Source organism: Myotis daubentonii, chromosome 13 (genome assembly GCF_963259705.1).
Source record: "Myotis daubentonii chromosome 13, mMyoDau2.1, whole genome shotgun sequence".
Classification (NCBI taxonomy): domain Eukaryota; kingdom Metazoa; phylum Chordata; class Mammalia; order Chiroptera; family Vespertilionidae; genus Myotis; species Myotis daubentonii.
Genome location: NC_081852.1, coordinates 36,580,202 through 36,597,183, shown reverse-complemented (window position 1 = coordinate 36,597,183; position 16,982 = coordinate 36,580,202). Strand labels below are relative to the sequence as shown.

General features: G+C 40.3%; 1 non-coding gene across 1 annotated transcript; it reads right to left on the bottom strand.

Moving 5' to 3' along the window:
• Positions 1–12,744: 12,744 nt before the first annotated feature.
• On the bottom strand, positions 12,745–12,851 carry LOC132215075 (U6 spliceosomal RNA). The gene has a single exon (XR_009448430.1). It is a non-coding gene; the product is annotated as a U6 spliceosomal RNA (small nuclear RNA).
• Positions 12,852–16,982: the final 4,131 nt, after the last annotated feature.

Below are 16,982 nucleotides of genomic sequence, written 5' to 3'. Positions count from 1 at the left end.
TGAGTTCTGCTAAAATATGTATGCGATTGCCAACTGGGAGACAATGGATCTCCTGGATCTCTCTGAAAAATGTCATCAAAGAATGGATACTAGGAACTAACCTCTATCGAGAGGCAAAAAGAAAACCATAACCCTTTACAATTTAACTTGGGAACAACCCTACCAGTTACCATTTTGTTATGATGCTGTTTTGCTCTGACCTTTGACACAGTTGTAACTTATGTTATTGCACAATTATATTGAATGGAACATCCAGGATGAATCAGTTTTGATATTCATAAATATCTGCAGGGAAGAAGGAAGAAGTGAAGGAAATTTGAGCTTTACTTTCCTAGTTCAGCAAATTCCAAACCAGTCATTTTAGAAAGTCAGTTTTGTATGAAAAATGAAGTCATTTTATATGCTAAACATACATGTGCTTGGCACATAGGATGTTATTCCTTAAAGCAGTGGTTCTCAACCTTCCTAATGTCGCGACCCTTTAATACAGTTCCTCATGTTGTGGTGACCCCCAACCATAAAATTATTTTCGTTGCTACTTCATAACTGTAATTTTGCTACTGTTATGAATCGTAACGTAAATATCTGATATGCTATATGTGTTTTCCGATGGTCGCGACCCACAGGTTGAGAACCGCTGCCTTAAAGCATTTCCTTGAATATATTCCAGATACTATTTTTTATCATCTAAAAAAGTAAATTATAATTCTGGTGAATACAGGGTTTCTCCATGTCTTTCCTCTTTCATTGGACAGACCTGGTGATTTCCAAGGGCCTTCCATTAGATTACTGAAAATAAATATGGCACCCCTGTCCCTTGGCTGACCTGCTCATCATCCTGAACTGAAATTCATTTTTAGAAGACTGCAAACAAAGACCACTAGGGGGTGCACCAAGGAAGCATAACAAAATGCGGAGACAAAGAAACAGGACAAAATTGTCAATGGAAGAAATAGAGTTCAGAACCACACTTTTAAGTTCTCTCAAGAACTGTTTAGAAGCCGCCGATAAACTTAATGAGATCTACAAGAAAACTAATGAGACCCTTGATGTTATATTGGGGAACCAACTAAAAATTAAGCATACAAGGACTGAAATAACGAATATTATACAGACTCCCGACAGCAGACCAGAGGAGCGCAAGAATCAAGTCAATGATTTGAAATGCGAGGAAGCAAAACACACCCAACCGGAAAAGCAAAATGAAAAAAGAATCCAAAAATGCGAGGATAGTGTAAGGAGCCTCTGGGACAGCTTCAAGCGTACCAACATCAAAATTATAGGGGTGCCAGAAGATGAGAGAAAGCAAGATATTGAAAACCTATTTGAAGAAATAATGACAGAAAACTTCCCCCACCTGGTGAAAGAAATGGACTTACAGGTCCAAGAAGCGCGGAGAACCCCAAACAAAAGGAATCCAAAGAGGACCACACCAAGACACATCATAATTAAAATGCCAAGAGCAAAAGATAAAGAAAGAATCTTAAAAACAGCAAGAGAAAGAAACTCAGTTACCTACAAGGGAATACCCATATGACTGTCAGCTGATTTCTCAACAGAAACTTTGCAGGCCAGAAGGGAGTGGCAAGAAATATTCAAAGTGATGAATACCAAGAACCTACAACCAAGATTACTTTATCCAGCAAAGCTATCGTTCAGAATTGAAGGTCAGATAAAGAGCTTCACAGATAAGGAAAAGCTAAAGGAGTTCATCACCACCAAACCAGGATTATATGAAATGCTGAAAGGTATCCTTTAAGAAGAGGAAGAGGAAGAAAAAGGTAAAGATACAAATTATGAACAACAAATATGCATCTATCAACAAGTGAATCTAAGAATCAAGTGAATAAATAATCTGATGAACAGAATGAACTGTTGATTATAATAGAATCAGGGACATAGAAAGGGAATGGACTGCCTATTCTTGGGGGGGAAAGGGGTGTGGGAGATGCGGGAAGAGACTGGACAAAAATCGTGCACCTATGGATGAGGACAGTGGGTGGGGAGTGAGGGCGGAGGGTGGGGCGGGAACTGGGAGGAGGGGAGTTATGGGGGGGAAAAAGAGGAACAAATGTAATACTCTGAACAATAAAGATTTAATTAAAAAAGAAATTCATTTTTAGTTCCAACAAAGCACTACTTCACTGAGAACAGCAATACACCCATTCCCTCTGGCTTTCAGTTGTCCTACCATATCTAGGTTCTTTGGCTCTTTTTTTAAACTATTCCAGATAAGAATAATTATGGGTCAATGCCCTTTCCAAAATAACATGTAAATGCTACATACATAGCTATTTATATTAGTCAATGAATGTTTTAGGAATAATTGACAAGCTCAGATTTAGATAATTTTTATTAAGATAAACCATTATTAGATCCAATCAGTAACTCTTGGTAGAAGTACAAAGATATAGCAATCCATTCAGGAAATCAACTAATTTATTCTTTCATGCTGAGGAAATGACTGATGCAATCGATGTGTCACTTAGTGTACTGGATAAAGCTTTTAAGTCAAAAGGAAGTCTGTCTAATGGTGGAGTCCCAAACGTCAACCACACAGTGTGGGAGGTGTCCTAGGAGGCAGAGGAACTTCCTTCCCCTTCAGAAGCAAACTGTTCTTGTGTGTCAGCCAGGCTGGGCAGTGGTAAGCACACTGTTAGACTGTTCTTCAGTATGCAAGGGGTGGGGGGTGGGGGTCGGGGTAGGGGGGAGACGCATGTAACAGGAACACTGGCTCAAGTTGCTGGAATTTGTCTCCTAGACCTAACCCTTTCTGACCTTAGACAAGGTGCTTCTCTTGGAGCCTCATTTTTCTCATCAGTAAAATGGAAATAATAATAGTATCACCCCATGGTTTACTGTGAGGATCAGTGAGACTGTAGGTAAATGATTTAGTCCAGGGCCTGGCACAGTACGCCCATAATCTGTTAGTTCCTCTTGCTTTTCTTTCTTGCCTGTCAGCATGTCTAAAATCAATGGAATAATAAGTTGGCATGTAGATGGGCAATGTTTCAGCTTCTGACCATAGCTTCCTCCAGATAGATTTCCATGAGTAATGTAAGTCCAATTTAAAAGCAGAGATTTGCATAGAGAGGGAGGGATGGCAGGAACTTGGGATTTCAAATGTACCTCTTCTTTCTCTTCCTTCCCGTTGACCCCTTTTCCACCTTAAGTTTTATGGGAAACAAAAGCACAAAAGACAAGGCCAGGCAAATGGACATTTTAAGTCTTTACCCGCCTCCCACCCCCAACTGCAGTAAGCTGGGCTGGCCCCTGTGGAAGATCTCTTCTATGTGACTCAAGGCAAGCCCAGGGCCTGCAGCCCTTTCCTCCCAGGCTGCTCTGGATCTGACTACTATACCAGCAGAGAAAAGGGAGTGCAGGGAGACCTAGCAGTCAGCAAAGAAGCAACATATTCAAGAGAGCATGTGTCCCTCACCTAGTGCTCACTCTGGGCTTTCTCAGGAGGTGAGTGTGAGCCCTGGGACTGCTGGCCCATCAGAGGGAGAGAAAAAGTCAGAAGACAGAGTCAAAAGCAACCAACGTACCTGGCTCAGAACTTTAACTCATTCCATTCATTCAACATTTATTTTATTGAGCCTCTTGTTATGTGCAGCACTTTTTCCAGATACTATAACCCACCCACATTAGTTTAGAAGTCAGTCACAACCATAAAGAGGATTCAAGCCCTTGACCCTGAGTACCTCAAACCTGCCCTCTACTCTCTGAGAGCTGAATTCCTTCCCTCATGTTCATGGCTATGCCCTTTAGTCTGACCCTTCGTGAGGGGAGGGTGTGACAGAGGGGATCAAAACAGGAGGTGATTTTGGTTGTGTTCCCTGGTTTCACTTTCTTCAGCACGAGGGTCAGAAAACAGTGCTGACCCAGGAGGGGACTGTTTTTTAGAGTTTAGATTTTAACTTAAGGAACAAATGCCTCAGTCCCGCTCCCTCAGTTCCAAGTCATTACGAATCTCATATTTCTGTCACTGGACTGTCACTGGCCCAAAAGAGAAAAATAGCATTTGATCTGAATTGAGGAAAAGTGGCTGTCACGAGACTGGGGATGCAGGTTGATAGCCTGCACTTGTTTGCTTTGGGAAATGATTTGCCTGCCTTTTATCAGAAGCAGGAAGATTTTAGCATAAGTTTAGCCAAGAGCAATAACAATCCACTCAAGTGTCACCAGCTGAGGTGAGGTCAAGTGCTAGGAACGATATAAAGATGCTCCACCAGAATCTTCCTTTCCAGGCCAATCCAGACCATTGGATATACTAACACAGGTCCCAAAATGAAGCTGGAGGTACAGTGAAGAGAAAGCTCAGGATAGGCTCTTCACAATCACAGTAGGGCTTGATCGTTTGAGCTGTCATTTTAAATTCCCACTTGCCTATCCCCGTGATTTTTAAAAATTAAATCAATCATATTAACTCTATTATATTTTTACTTTGGGGTTTTGAAATTGAACTAATTTCATCAATCAGGACCTTTTGTATTTAAAAACAAAAGACAAAATTCAAAGGGAGAAAAAACCCTCTAGACTTCATGATACAAGCGTTTTCTTGCTTATTCTATCACTAACATACTCTCTATGGAACTCTGATCATTTTCTAGATGAAAATAAAAAAGTGAAATGCGAAGGTGCTAAGTCACCCTCCTCAAATCACATAGCTAATTAGTTGCAAATGTCACACTAGATCCCAGGTTTGCTTGTTCTGTACAGCCTTCCTATTGTCTCTGAATTGGTGTCTTAAGCTACTCTAAGATGTTAGCATGTCAGGACAGGAGCTTTGATTTCTTTAATTGGCTGAATGAATGTTATTAGTTTTTTGAAAGTTTCAGGTTTTGTGGTTTTTAAAAACTATCTCGTTAGTTGGTTTAGTTAGTAAATAAAAAGCAACAGGGGTGTGCCTGTGCCTTTTTCTTGGGGACATACTTTAAAAAAACAACTCTGGAGGCCCCCACTGGACTTGCATCAGGGGAACAGCAGGCAGCAAAACCCCTGAACCTTGTCTCCAAGGCTCCTTTACTCTGACTTTTCAGTGATTCAATAGCAGCCCTTCCTTGGCTCATTTCTTTCCTATAGCATTTCTAGGGAGCCAAAGCAGACCTGTCTAGGCTCTTTCCTATCGCTTCTTCTGTCCTAAGCCCTTCCTTGTTTTACTGTCCCCAGCTTTAATAAACGTACTCTCAAAGTCACCTGGACTCACGTTGTGAAATCTTTCCAGCATAAAGTCAAGAACCCACACGCCACCAGCTGGCCTGAGGCAGACCTACTCCGGCCTGATCCCATTTGGTAACTTTGGCGACCCAGATGGGACCTGCAGTTCTCTTTTCTTCTTTACTCTCTCTCTAATTCACCTCTCCTGTCACTTCTCATCACTGGTGTGGGGGAAACCTATCTGTCAGCGCTGGAGTAAATCCTTTGTCAAAATGCACCTTGTCAACACTGAGATGGAAGGTTGCATCTTAAAAAGCCATGGAGAGAAACACTCCAAAAATGGGTGGATGGATTTGTCAGTTCTTTGCCAACATTGGGTGGCAACCCATTCTTGAGATCATACCTTAAACTGGATGAAGAAACATAGAACTCTAAGGAATAACTGAATTGACACTTTATCCCGTGCCCCACATCCTGCTATAGACATTCTCACGATCAATCACCAGCTGAACTGACCAGGTGAAAAGAGACAAAATGGGCAGCACCAAAAGCATTTCCAGAAATCTTCCCCCCCGCCTCCCCCACCCCCACCTCCGCCATGGTGTTTCCTTAACAATTGGGCCACCTTTCAGAGTGAGGATCAGGAGAAACCAAGATGGCGGCATAGGTTAACGCCGGAGTTTGCTGCTTTGAACAACTACTTCAAAAGTGAAACTAAAACACGGAACGGACATCACCCAGAAACACAGGAACGCTGGCTGAGTGAAGTCCTACAACTAGGAGGAAAGAGAAACGCATACGGACACTCAGAGGAGGCGCAGTGCTGAAGTCAAAATCTGAGGTGCGGAGGGCGCGGTTGTTGTTTTCAATCGGGAGGGAGTCGCAGACTCTGAGCACCAGATCCGGGCGAGTCTTTAGGGACCCAGGCTCAAACGGGAGAAGTGGACTGTCTGGCTTCGGTCAGAGCGAGTGCAGCTTTCTCTCCGAGCTTTGCAGCGGGTGCTGGGACTCAGAGAGGCAGAGCCCCTGGGGACAGGACTGAGAGCAGCCATAACTGCTCTCTCCGGCCCACGCTGTTGATCCTGTGCGACCCGCCCTGCCCAAGCCCTGCACAGAGGCATTTGCCGGATAGCCTCAGGCAAAGGCTAGATTAGCACCTCCCTAGAGGACAGAAGTTCTCTCACTGCTGACACAGCTGATTCTCATAGCCACTTGGCCTGGAGGTCAAACCCTCCCTGGAATTAGCTACAACAATCAAGATTTATCTATAAGACTGCGAACAAAGACCACTAGGGGGTGCACCAAGGAAGCATAACAAAATGCGGAGACAAAGAAACAGGACAAAATTGTCAATGGAAGAAATAGAGTTCAGAACCACACTTTTAAGGTCTCTCAAGAACTGTTTAGAAGCCGCCGATAAACTTAATGAGCTCTACACGAAAACTAATAAGACCCTCGATCTTATATTGGGGAACCAACTAGAAATTAAGCACACACGGACTGAAATAACGAATATTATACAGACGCCTGACAGCAGACCAGAGGAGCGCAAGAATCAAGTCAATGATTTGAAATGCGAAGAAGCAAAAAACATCCAACCAGAAAAGCAAAATGAAAAAAGAATCCAAAAATGCGAGGATAGTGTAAGGAGCCTCTGGGACAGCTTCAAGCGTACCAACATCAGAATTATAGGGGTGCCAGAAGATGAGAGAGAGCAAGATATTGAAAACCTATTTGAAGAAATAATGACAGAAAACTTCCCCCACCTGGTGAAAGAAATGGACTTACAGGTCCAAGAAGCGCGGAGAACCCCAAACAAAAGGAATCCAAAGAGGACCACACCAAGACACATCATCATTAAAATGCCAAGAGCAAAAGATAAAGAGAGAATCTTAAAAACAGCAAGAGAAAGTAACTCAGTTACCTACAAGGGAATACCCATACGACTGTCAGCTGATTTCTCAACAGAAACTTTGCAGGCCAGAAGGGAGTGGCAAGAAATATTCAAAGTGATGAATACCAAGAACCTACAACCAAGATTACTTTATCCAGCAAAGCTATCATTCAGAATTGAAGGTCAGATAAAGAGCTTCACAGATAAGGAAAAGCTAAAGGAGTTCATCACCACCAAACCAGGATTATATGAAATGCTGAAAGGTATCCTTTAAGAAGAGGAAGAGGAAGAAAAAGGTAAAGATACAAATTATGAACAACAAATATGCATCTATCAACAAGTGAATCTAAGAATCAAGTGAATAAATAATCTGATGAACAGAATGAACTGTTGATTATAATAGAATCAGGGACATAGAAAGGGAATGGACTGACTATTCTTGGGGGGGAAAGGGGTGTGGGAGATGTGGGAAGAGACTGGACAAAAATCGTGCACCTATGGATGAGGACAGTGGATGGGGAGTGAGGGCGGAGGGTGGGGCGGGAACTGGGAGGAGGGGAGTTATGGGGGGGAAAAAAAAGGAACAAATGTAATAATCTGAACAATAAAGATTTAATCAAAAAAAAAAAAAAGAGTGAGGATCAAAAGAAAAAAGTACTTTTTTTTTTTTTTGTAATGTTGCCTGGCCTCAATACAAACCAGGGGAAGGGAAATCTGGCCTGTAAATGAATCTCTGACTCATAACACTATTTCCCAGTTCTTAAAAAAAACAACACACATATATTGCTTCCTTGGTGATGTAGTAATTGTTTTTATGATCCAAGAACCATACCCTGTTCTGCATCAGGTATATTGCTTACACTGATTATACCTCACAGTTCCCTGAAATTGTAATAATTATGCTAAAACACTTCTTTCTCAATTGTTGCCCTTTGCTCTTCGCATAAAAATCAACTCATGTGTTAGACCGGTTCTACTTTTGAAATCTTATCTAACTTTCTGTTTGGAATCCCCTCACAGAAGCATAAGAGACGGATCTGTATGGAAGAAAAAACGGAGAAATCCTCAACATTCTAGTAAGACTGGATTGGGTGGATATGGCATGCTTTGGATTTGATTTCTTGATTTTCTGCTGTGTTTACAATGATAGCTGTGAGGTATGGCAGAAACAGCTCTTGAGTGAGAAAGCATAAACCATGGGTTCCAAGTCCCCTACACTACAAATTAGCTGGATAAATATGGACACAAAAATAGTTTGTAGGTTACATTAACTACAGAATTTAGAATTGGAATAAACTTTAAGGACCTTAGTCAAATAGCTTTATTTTACAGGTGAATAAACTGAAGTTCAGAGGAGGTCAATAATTATCCTCAAATTTACAAGTAGCTATCAATATTAAAAATATATAGTTGGAATTCTGGTCAAGATGACTCAGTAAGTCCACACTTTGACATAACACTCTGCTCATATAGCAATTAATATAAAAATCAAAATAAAGAAAAGACCTGACGGGCCTCAAAAACAAGCTGCACAACCCATGAAACAGGTATTTTCACTGGTGAATTCTACCAAACAAAGAGGATTTAACACCTATCCACTCAAACTCTTTTAAAAAACTGAAGAGGAGGGATTTCAAGACTTATTTCATGAGGCCAGCATTACCCTGGTACCAAAACTGGACAAGGACACCACAAAAAAGAAAATGATAGGTCAATATCCCTGATGAACATAGATGCAAAAATCCACAACAACATATTGGCAGTATGTCCCGCTCTCACCACTTCTATTCAACATAGTATGGAAGTTCTAACCATAGCAATCAGACAAGAAAAAGAAATAAAAGGCATCTAAGTCTAAAAGGAAGAAGTAAAACTCTCACTATTTGCAGATGACATAATATTTTATGTAGAAAATCCTAACGATTCCACCAAAGAACTGTTAGAACTAATAAATTCAGTAAAGTTGCAGGATACAAAATCAATACAGAAATCTGTTGTTTTCTATACACTAATAATAAACTATTAGAGATATCAAGAAAACAATCCCACTTACAATTGCATCAATAGCAATAAACCTTGCAATAAATTTAACCAAGAAGATAAAAGACTTATAGGCTGAAACCTCTAAGACACTGATGAAAGAAATTGAAGATGACAAAAACAAATGGGAAGATATGCTTTGCTCATGGATTAGAAGAATCATTATTGTTAAAAATGTCTGTACTACCCAAAGCAATCTACAGATAAAATGCAATCCCTATCAAAATTTCAATGGCATAACTAGAACAAATAACTCTAAAAAGGAAACCATCAATCCAATGAAAAGACAACCTATTAAAGAGGAGAAAATACTTGCAAATCATATATCTGATAATGGGTTAATCATATATCTGATACAAAATATTTACAAACTCAAACAACCCAACAGCAGAAAAATAATCTGATTTTAAAATGAGCAGAGGATATAAATCGTCATTTTTCCAAAGACACACAGATGGACAAGAGGCAATGAGAAGATGTTCAGTGTCACTAATTATCAGGGAAATACAAATAAGAACCACAATGTGACATATTACCTCACATATGTTAGGTGGCTATTGTCAAAAGGACAAGAAACAAGTGCTGATGATAGGTGGAGAAAAGGGAACCCTTGTACAATGTGGGTGGGAATATAAATTCATGCAGTCACTATGGAAAACAGTATGGAGGTTCCTCAAAAAAATAAAAAATAGAACTACCAATGAACCAGCTATTCTACTTCTGAGTATTTATCTGAAGAAAATGAAAATTTAATTGGAAAAGGTGTATCCACCCTTGTGTCCATTGCTGCATTATTTACAACTAGAGGCCTGGTGCACGAAATTCTGCACTGGAGCGGGGAGGGGTGTCCCTCAGCCCGGCCTGTGCCCTCTTGCAGTCTGGGAGCCCTCAGGGGATGTGTGACTGCTGGCTTAGGCCCTCTCACTGCCACGCTCACCAGCCGTCAGCACTGTTTCTGGTTGAGCGCTCTGACCACCAGGGAGTAGCTCCTGGGTTGAGCATCTGTCCCCTGGTGGTCAATGTCGTCATAGCGACCAGTTGTTCTGCCATTTGGTCGATTTGCATATTAGCCTTTTATTTTATAGGATAGCCAAGAAATGTAAACAACCTAAATGTCCATGAATAAAAGAATGGATAGCCTGCCCAGTATGACTTGATGGTAGAGTGTCAACCTATAAATCAGGAGGTCACAGTTCAATTTCCAGTCAGGACACATGCCCAGATTGTGGGCTTGATCCCCAGTAGGGGATGTGCAGGAGGCAGCCAATCAATGATTCTCTCTCATTATTGATGTTTCTTTCTCTCTCTCCCCTCCTTCCTCCCTGAAATCAATAAAAAATATATATTTAAAAAATAAATGAATGGATAAATAAGATGCCATACATATATACAATGGAATATGTAGGGACAACTATAGGGTCAAGCCTCGAACTGACCTGTGGCAGAGCCACATACAAGTCCCAGCTTGGAGGGCGGAGCCCTCCTAGCACAATTAAGTTTGACCTTATAGTCCTCCCTTTTTCCTAGGTAGTTAATGGGCTGTGGGAGGTGCATCAAGTGCTGCCAAAACAAGGCTTGAGTAACAAAATAGATTTGAAACTCACAAGAACATTGTAAACATGTTGACCATTCTCCTTCTTTTGCTTTGTGTGATCTATTTAAATAAAGTTTTGGCTTACAGTCTGTGTCACTGAGCCAAACCATTTGGAGGGGTCATGTGGTGTTTGCTGTAACACACATTGTTACTGCAATGAGAGTCAAAGTGGCACACTCATTTTGTAGATGGAGCAGGGCAGAGATCATTGCCATTGTGTACCATATGCAACTTGTAGCAAATCTTGCCTTTTTATCCCTTAAAATTCCGTATCATTGATATATGGTAAAGCATTTGCTTGCTGTGTGCTTAGAGAGCCTGGCTTTATGGACTTGACAGGAGTGAGGCTCTGAGGGCTGACATAAGTAGCCGCTTCACTGAATGAAGCAATAGAAAGGAAAGTACTAGTAAGTACATGCTATATCTCTACTTCCCATTATTCTGGAATTCAAACCGTCTAGAATCCCCAAGAAGGTCTGAATTGTGCTTTGCTTTGAAAAACAGATACAATCCTAAGAGATGGTTCATAATACAATAATCAACCAACCTGCCTCACCCTCCTGGTTAACTCAGAAAGCCTTCTACAACAGGTGCATGGTACAGTCAGCTGAGCCTGGGAAGATAGAAGAAACTGATGTGTCTTGGAAAACATTATATAAGAGCCTCTGATTACTTTGGTCTCCCTTCCATTTTCTGTTGAGTGTGCAACTTCTTGGTCTCAGCAATTACAGCCAATGGCTACAGAGAAGGACAAAGGGTGGCAGCAATTTCAAAAGCATCTTAATTGCAGTGGTGAGCAGACTCGAGATTTAAGTAGTTTATAATCCGTGTGTATTATTCAAACAATCTACACATCAAAGTGCCCCAAATGACCTAGGTCCAAATTCCATTTTTATCACTAATATAACCAATTTGAATAGAGCTTAAAGTATAAAAAATGCATTTTCATTCTCAACCTCAATTTCCTCATCTGCAAAGTGGGTTGCATATTATCATCTTCATAGTTTACAACGAAATAAAAGTAAGTGAAATAACAGGTAAAGTACTTTCTCTACATTATTTGGCTGGTGAGAATATTTCAATTACCCAATGGCAATTATCCCTTACCCTCTGAAATCAATAAAAATATATATTTAAAAAAAGAAGAGTAGACTTCACACATCTGTGTTGGGCAAATGCTAACAAATACATGTACCCCTATCCATAATACTGCTTATAAAGTAATTAGTAACCAAAGAGATTTTAGACCTGCTATAGGCCCATGGATTGGAGGAGTCTTCCAGTCATGCTTCTACTTTTTAAAAAACATATATATTTTTTAATTAATTTAAGAAAGGAAGAGAGAGAGAGAAACATCAACGATGAGAGAATCATTGATCAGCTGCCTCCTGCACGCCCCACACTGGGGATCGAGCCTGAAACCCAGGCATGTGCCCTGACCGGATCGAACCTGGTTCATAGGTCAATGCTCAACCACTGAGCTACACCAGCGGGGCCAGCTACCCTTCCACTTTTTAAAGACCTAAGCTGATCGCAGTTAGACTTAAAAAGCAAGTACAGTGGGCCCCCTCATCCAGTTCCACTTTCCATGATTTCAATTATCCCGTTAACTGAGGTCCAAAAATGTTAAATGGAAATATTTCTGAATTAAAAAATTCATGTTTTAAATTGTGTGCTGTTCTGAGTAGCCTGATACAATCTCACACCATTCTACTCTGTCCCACCCGGATGTGAACCATCCTTTTGTCCAGTGTATCCACATTGTATATGCTCCCTGCCTATTAGTCACCTAATACCCATCTCCGTTATCAGATCAGCTGTTGTAGTATCACAGTACTTCTGTTCAAGTAGCCCTTAGTGTACTTAATAATGGCCCCCAAGCATAAGAGTAGTGATGCCAGCAATTTAGATATGCCAAAGAGAAGCCATAAAGCGCTTCAAGTGAAAAGCTATGTATGTATGGGAAAAAAACAGTAAATATAGGAAGACCTGATGCTTGCAACCATACTGAAGTGGCTGTACAACCCCAGCCACTCCTTTTCTTTTTCTTTTTTTTTTTAATATGGAACACTTCACGAATTTGCGTGTCATCCTTGCGCAGGGGCCATGCTAATCTTCTCTGTATCATTCCAATTTTAGTATATGTGCTGCCGGAGCGAGCACCCAGCCACTCCTTTTAAGTATTTTATTTTATTGATTTTAGAGAGAAAGTGAGAGGGAGAAAACATCAATGTGAGGAAGAAACATCAATCAATTGCCTCCTGTACAAGTCCCAACCGGGAATCGAATCCACAACCTGGGTATGTGCCCTAACCAGGAATTGGCGACCTTTCAGTGTACAAGGCCATGCAACTGAGCCACGCTGGCCAGGCTCCAGCTACTTCTCATTCCCCATTAAGGAGTTTCATGTTTTATCTCTCAGCAAGGAAAAGCCAAGGATTGTTTCTATCTCATTTCTTCAGCCTTCCGCCCCCTAAATCTTGGTATCTTTCCTCCAATCTCTTTTAGTCATCCAGTACTAAAGTAGCAAGAAAAGATGTGAAACTCAGTTATATTTTTCCCACCATGGGTAGCACTTGTAGCACTCTTTTTTTAAATATATTTTATTGATTTTTTACAGAGAGGGAGGGAGAGTTAGAAACATCAATGAGAGAGAAACATCGATCAGCTGCCTCCTGCACACCCCCCACTGGGGATGTGCCCGCAACCAAGGTATATGACCTTGACCGGAATCAAACCTGGGACCTTTCAGTCCACAGGCCGACGCTCTATCCACTGAGCCAAACCGTTCCCGGCTGTAGCACTCTTTAAGGAAACTACAAAGCTATCTCTAAAATAGTCAAATTAGAAAACCAAGCTCTCATCCTAATCTCCATATTGCAAAGAGTGACAGTTTCAGGGAGCAACACTGCAGACAGAAGAAAAAAGCACTACATTGTCTTGCCAAGGCTTGTCTTCTTACTTTCCCAGGAAGGCAAGGAAAACAAAAAAATTTTAAGGAAAAGAAAGTAATGGCTGGATCAAAATTAGTGTTCTTCCTATCTCCAACTTGGAATGTTTCTTATTAAAGAAAACTTTCTCATCTGTATGTATCCAAAGATATATTTCACCAGTGTATCTATATATATAAAAGCCTAAGCCACCGGCCAACCGGCTGATGGCTATGACATGCACTGACCACCAGGGGGCAGATGCTCAATGCAGGAGCTGCTGAGCAACAGCAACATTATAGAGTGCCCTCTCACACTCTGGAACCCCTTGGGGGATGTTGGGCTGCCAGTTTTGGCCCGATCTCCACTGGGCAGGCCACGGGACCCCACTGGTGCATGAATCTGTGCACCGGGCCTCTGGTCTATAATAAAAGCATAATATGCTAATTAGATCAGATGTCCTTCTGGACGACATTCCAGACAAAGCTGGGGCTGCAAGGGAAGCCGGTGCCATCAGCTGGGGGAAGGAAGGCCTATTCTTGCAAGAATTTCATGCATCGGGACTCTAGTTCTTATGTAATTTACATCAAAACTGGATTATTTTTTTCCAGAATGAGAGTATTCGTTGAAAAGATTTTCAAAAGCATCCAAATTGTTAATATTCGGTAAAAAGACAATCAAAACCAAGGCTGGTAGAATGAACTCTAATGAAAAAAGTTGAGAGAATCTGTAGATTGCTATCCCAACTTAATTTTCCATATTACCAATTTCAGAAATAATGTAAAATTAATATTCTAATAAAACTTCCTCATTATTCTAGGAGTACTATTCAATTTGGAAGGCTGCCATTTTAATGAACAAATATTGTTCTCCCAGTACAACAAACAAAAGTGTGAACATGAAATGCTTGGGTCTAAATAATGGTTTAAAACTGAGAATATTAGGGAATATAATGAACAATATAAACTGATGAACAAATACAGATCCAGAGACAGACAAGCATCGATGAGACCATCAAACCTCAGAGGGAAGGTAGGGGAGGGTGGGGGTAAGGGGGAGAGATCAACTAAAGGACTTGTATGCTGCATATAAGCCTAAACAATGGACACAGACACCAGCGGGGTGAGGGCAAGAGTGGGGTAGGGTGGGGGGGGGGGGCAATGGGGGAATAAGGACACATATGTAATACCTTAATCAATAAAGAAAAAAATAAAATCTGGGAATAGTACAGGGAAATAATAAATTATGAATTTTAGAAATAAAATTAAGAATCCTGTATTAACATGTATTATCTCAGTAAAGATAGTGAAACAAAGTTTTAAAAGTTAACCTCCTAAACTGCCAGGCATTGAGCTCTAACTACAAATCTTTTAGCTGGAAGAATATGACATCATCTTTCTTGCTGTGAAATTTTCTCAAAAAAAAACTATCAGACACACACACCAATTAAAAATAGCTTAATAGATTAATGTGGAAGTGCTTAAAAGTGAATTGAGCTGCTTAAAATGCTTAAGAGAAAACGAATGATTAGGAGAGAATTAAGTGATCTGTGAAGTACAGAAGTTAGATATAGGCAAATTATATGACAATGCAAATGTTTATTTTAGGCTTACATTTGGCAGAAGACAGTCCAAATTCCAAAGATAATTAATTAATGAACCACATGAAATGCCACCTTAGAGAAATATAATCCAAAAATGTATACTTATATATTCTGGTTTGGTTGCTTTAACTTCTGGAAATTTAAGGGCCTCTGTCAGTTCTACAGTTTACAAAAGGAAAGCACTCACGTAAAGATATGAAAGTTGATTATGTCTGGAAAAAACAAGCTCTTTTTTCTTTACAAGTTGAGTTTTGCTTTCAGTATTAAAATTAAAGATCAAGATTATGGTATATACAAAAATAGTATCCAGTGGATGATTATGTGTGTTGGAGAGCAGAAACTTCAAAATGATTAGAAAAACCAGTAAGTACAATACACTGCACTCATGAACTTGTAGATTAAACAGAAAAATGGCAAATGTCCATAGGCTAAAATGTCATGTCGGACAGGATTCAATTTGTCTTAACTGAAGTAATTTGGTCACGTATTATTTTTGATATATCCTATCCTGGATAAGACCTTTAGTTTTCATCATGATATTCTTGTTTCAGGCATTTCCAAAATGAGAATAATAGCACCAAAATAATATCTCTATCTCTGTATTAGCACAAATGGACCACATTTACCCTCCATCCTGAAATATTTTACTTAGCAATGACTACAAAAATGACAACATCAGTTCTATTTAACAATGAAATTAAACAACTGCTATAACTTCCACATGTAAGTTGTAAGAATTGTGTTCATTCAATATTAGATGCCCACAGACTGGATCTAGTGTTTGTACATAAAAAGTACTCAACAGGTATTAATGAATTGATGATACTAATTTGTGACAAATGATCGGGATTAATAAGTCTTGAAAAACAAGTACAGCAGATTCAAGAATACTATGCACAGTATGTCCTTTTATAGAATATTTTAAAACTTCCACAATAATACTACAAGCTTCCAGAGTCAAGCATGTAATGGAATGGTGATTACTGAATTTTATACTGGCAGTGAGTGAGGGCAATAGCATCAGGGAAGCATATAAGTCCTCAATTGTTCTTATTTGGAGCCAAGTAAAATATTATAATGCTAATTTTTGTAAAAGAGGACAATGGGCATAAATGTTCATTACCTTATTCTCTTCTTATCTACCTATTTACATAGTTTTTAAAAAAGCAAGCACCAGACATTTTTGCAGGAACAATCAGCAGTATATTAATGGATCAACAGGATTTACCAGCTAATTATCTATTTTAAGAACATTATTAATTTGAAGATCAATGATCTATGCATCTTTTTTTATAATTGCAATATATAGTTGTGATGCTCCTTAGATTTTTTAATAAAATGGATTTCCAAGGAGAACCAAGATGGCGGCATAGGTTAACGCCGGAGTTTGCTGCTTTGAACAACTACTTCAAAAGTGAAACCAAAAAACGGAAGGGACAACACCCAGAACCACAGGAACGCTGGCTGAGTGGAAGTCCTACAACTAGGAGGAAAGAGAAACGCATACGGACACTCAGAGGAGGCGCAGTGCTGAAGTCAAATTCTGAGGTGCGGAGTGTGCGGAGCGGGCTGGCGGCGGAGGGCGCGGTTGTTGTTTTCAATCGGGAGGGAGTCGCAGACTCTGAGCACCAGATCCGGGCGAGTCTTTAGGGACCCAGACTCAGGCGGGAGAGGCGGGACTGTCTGGCTTCGGTCAGAGCGAGTGCAGCTTTCTCTCCGAGCTTTGCAGCGGGTGCTGGGACTCAGAGAGGCAGAGCCCCT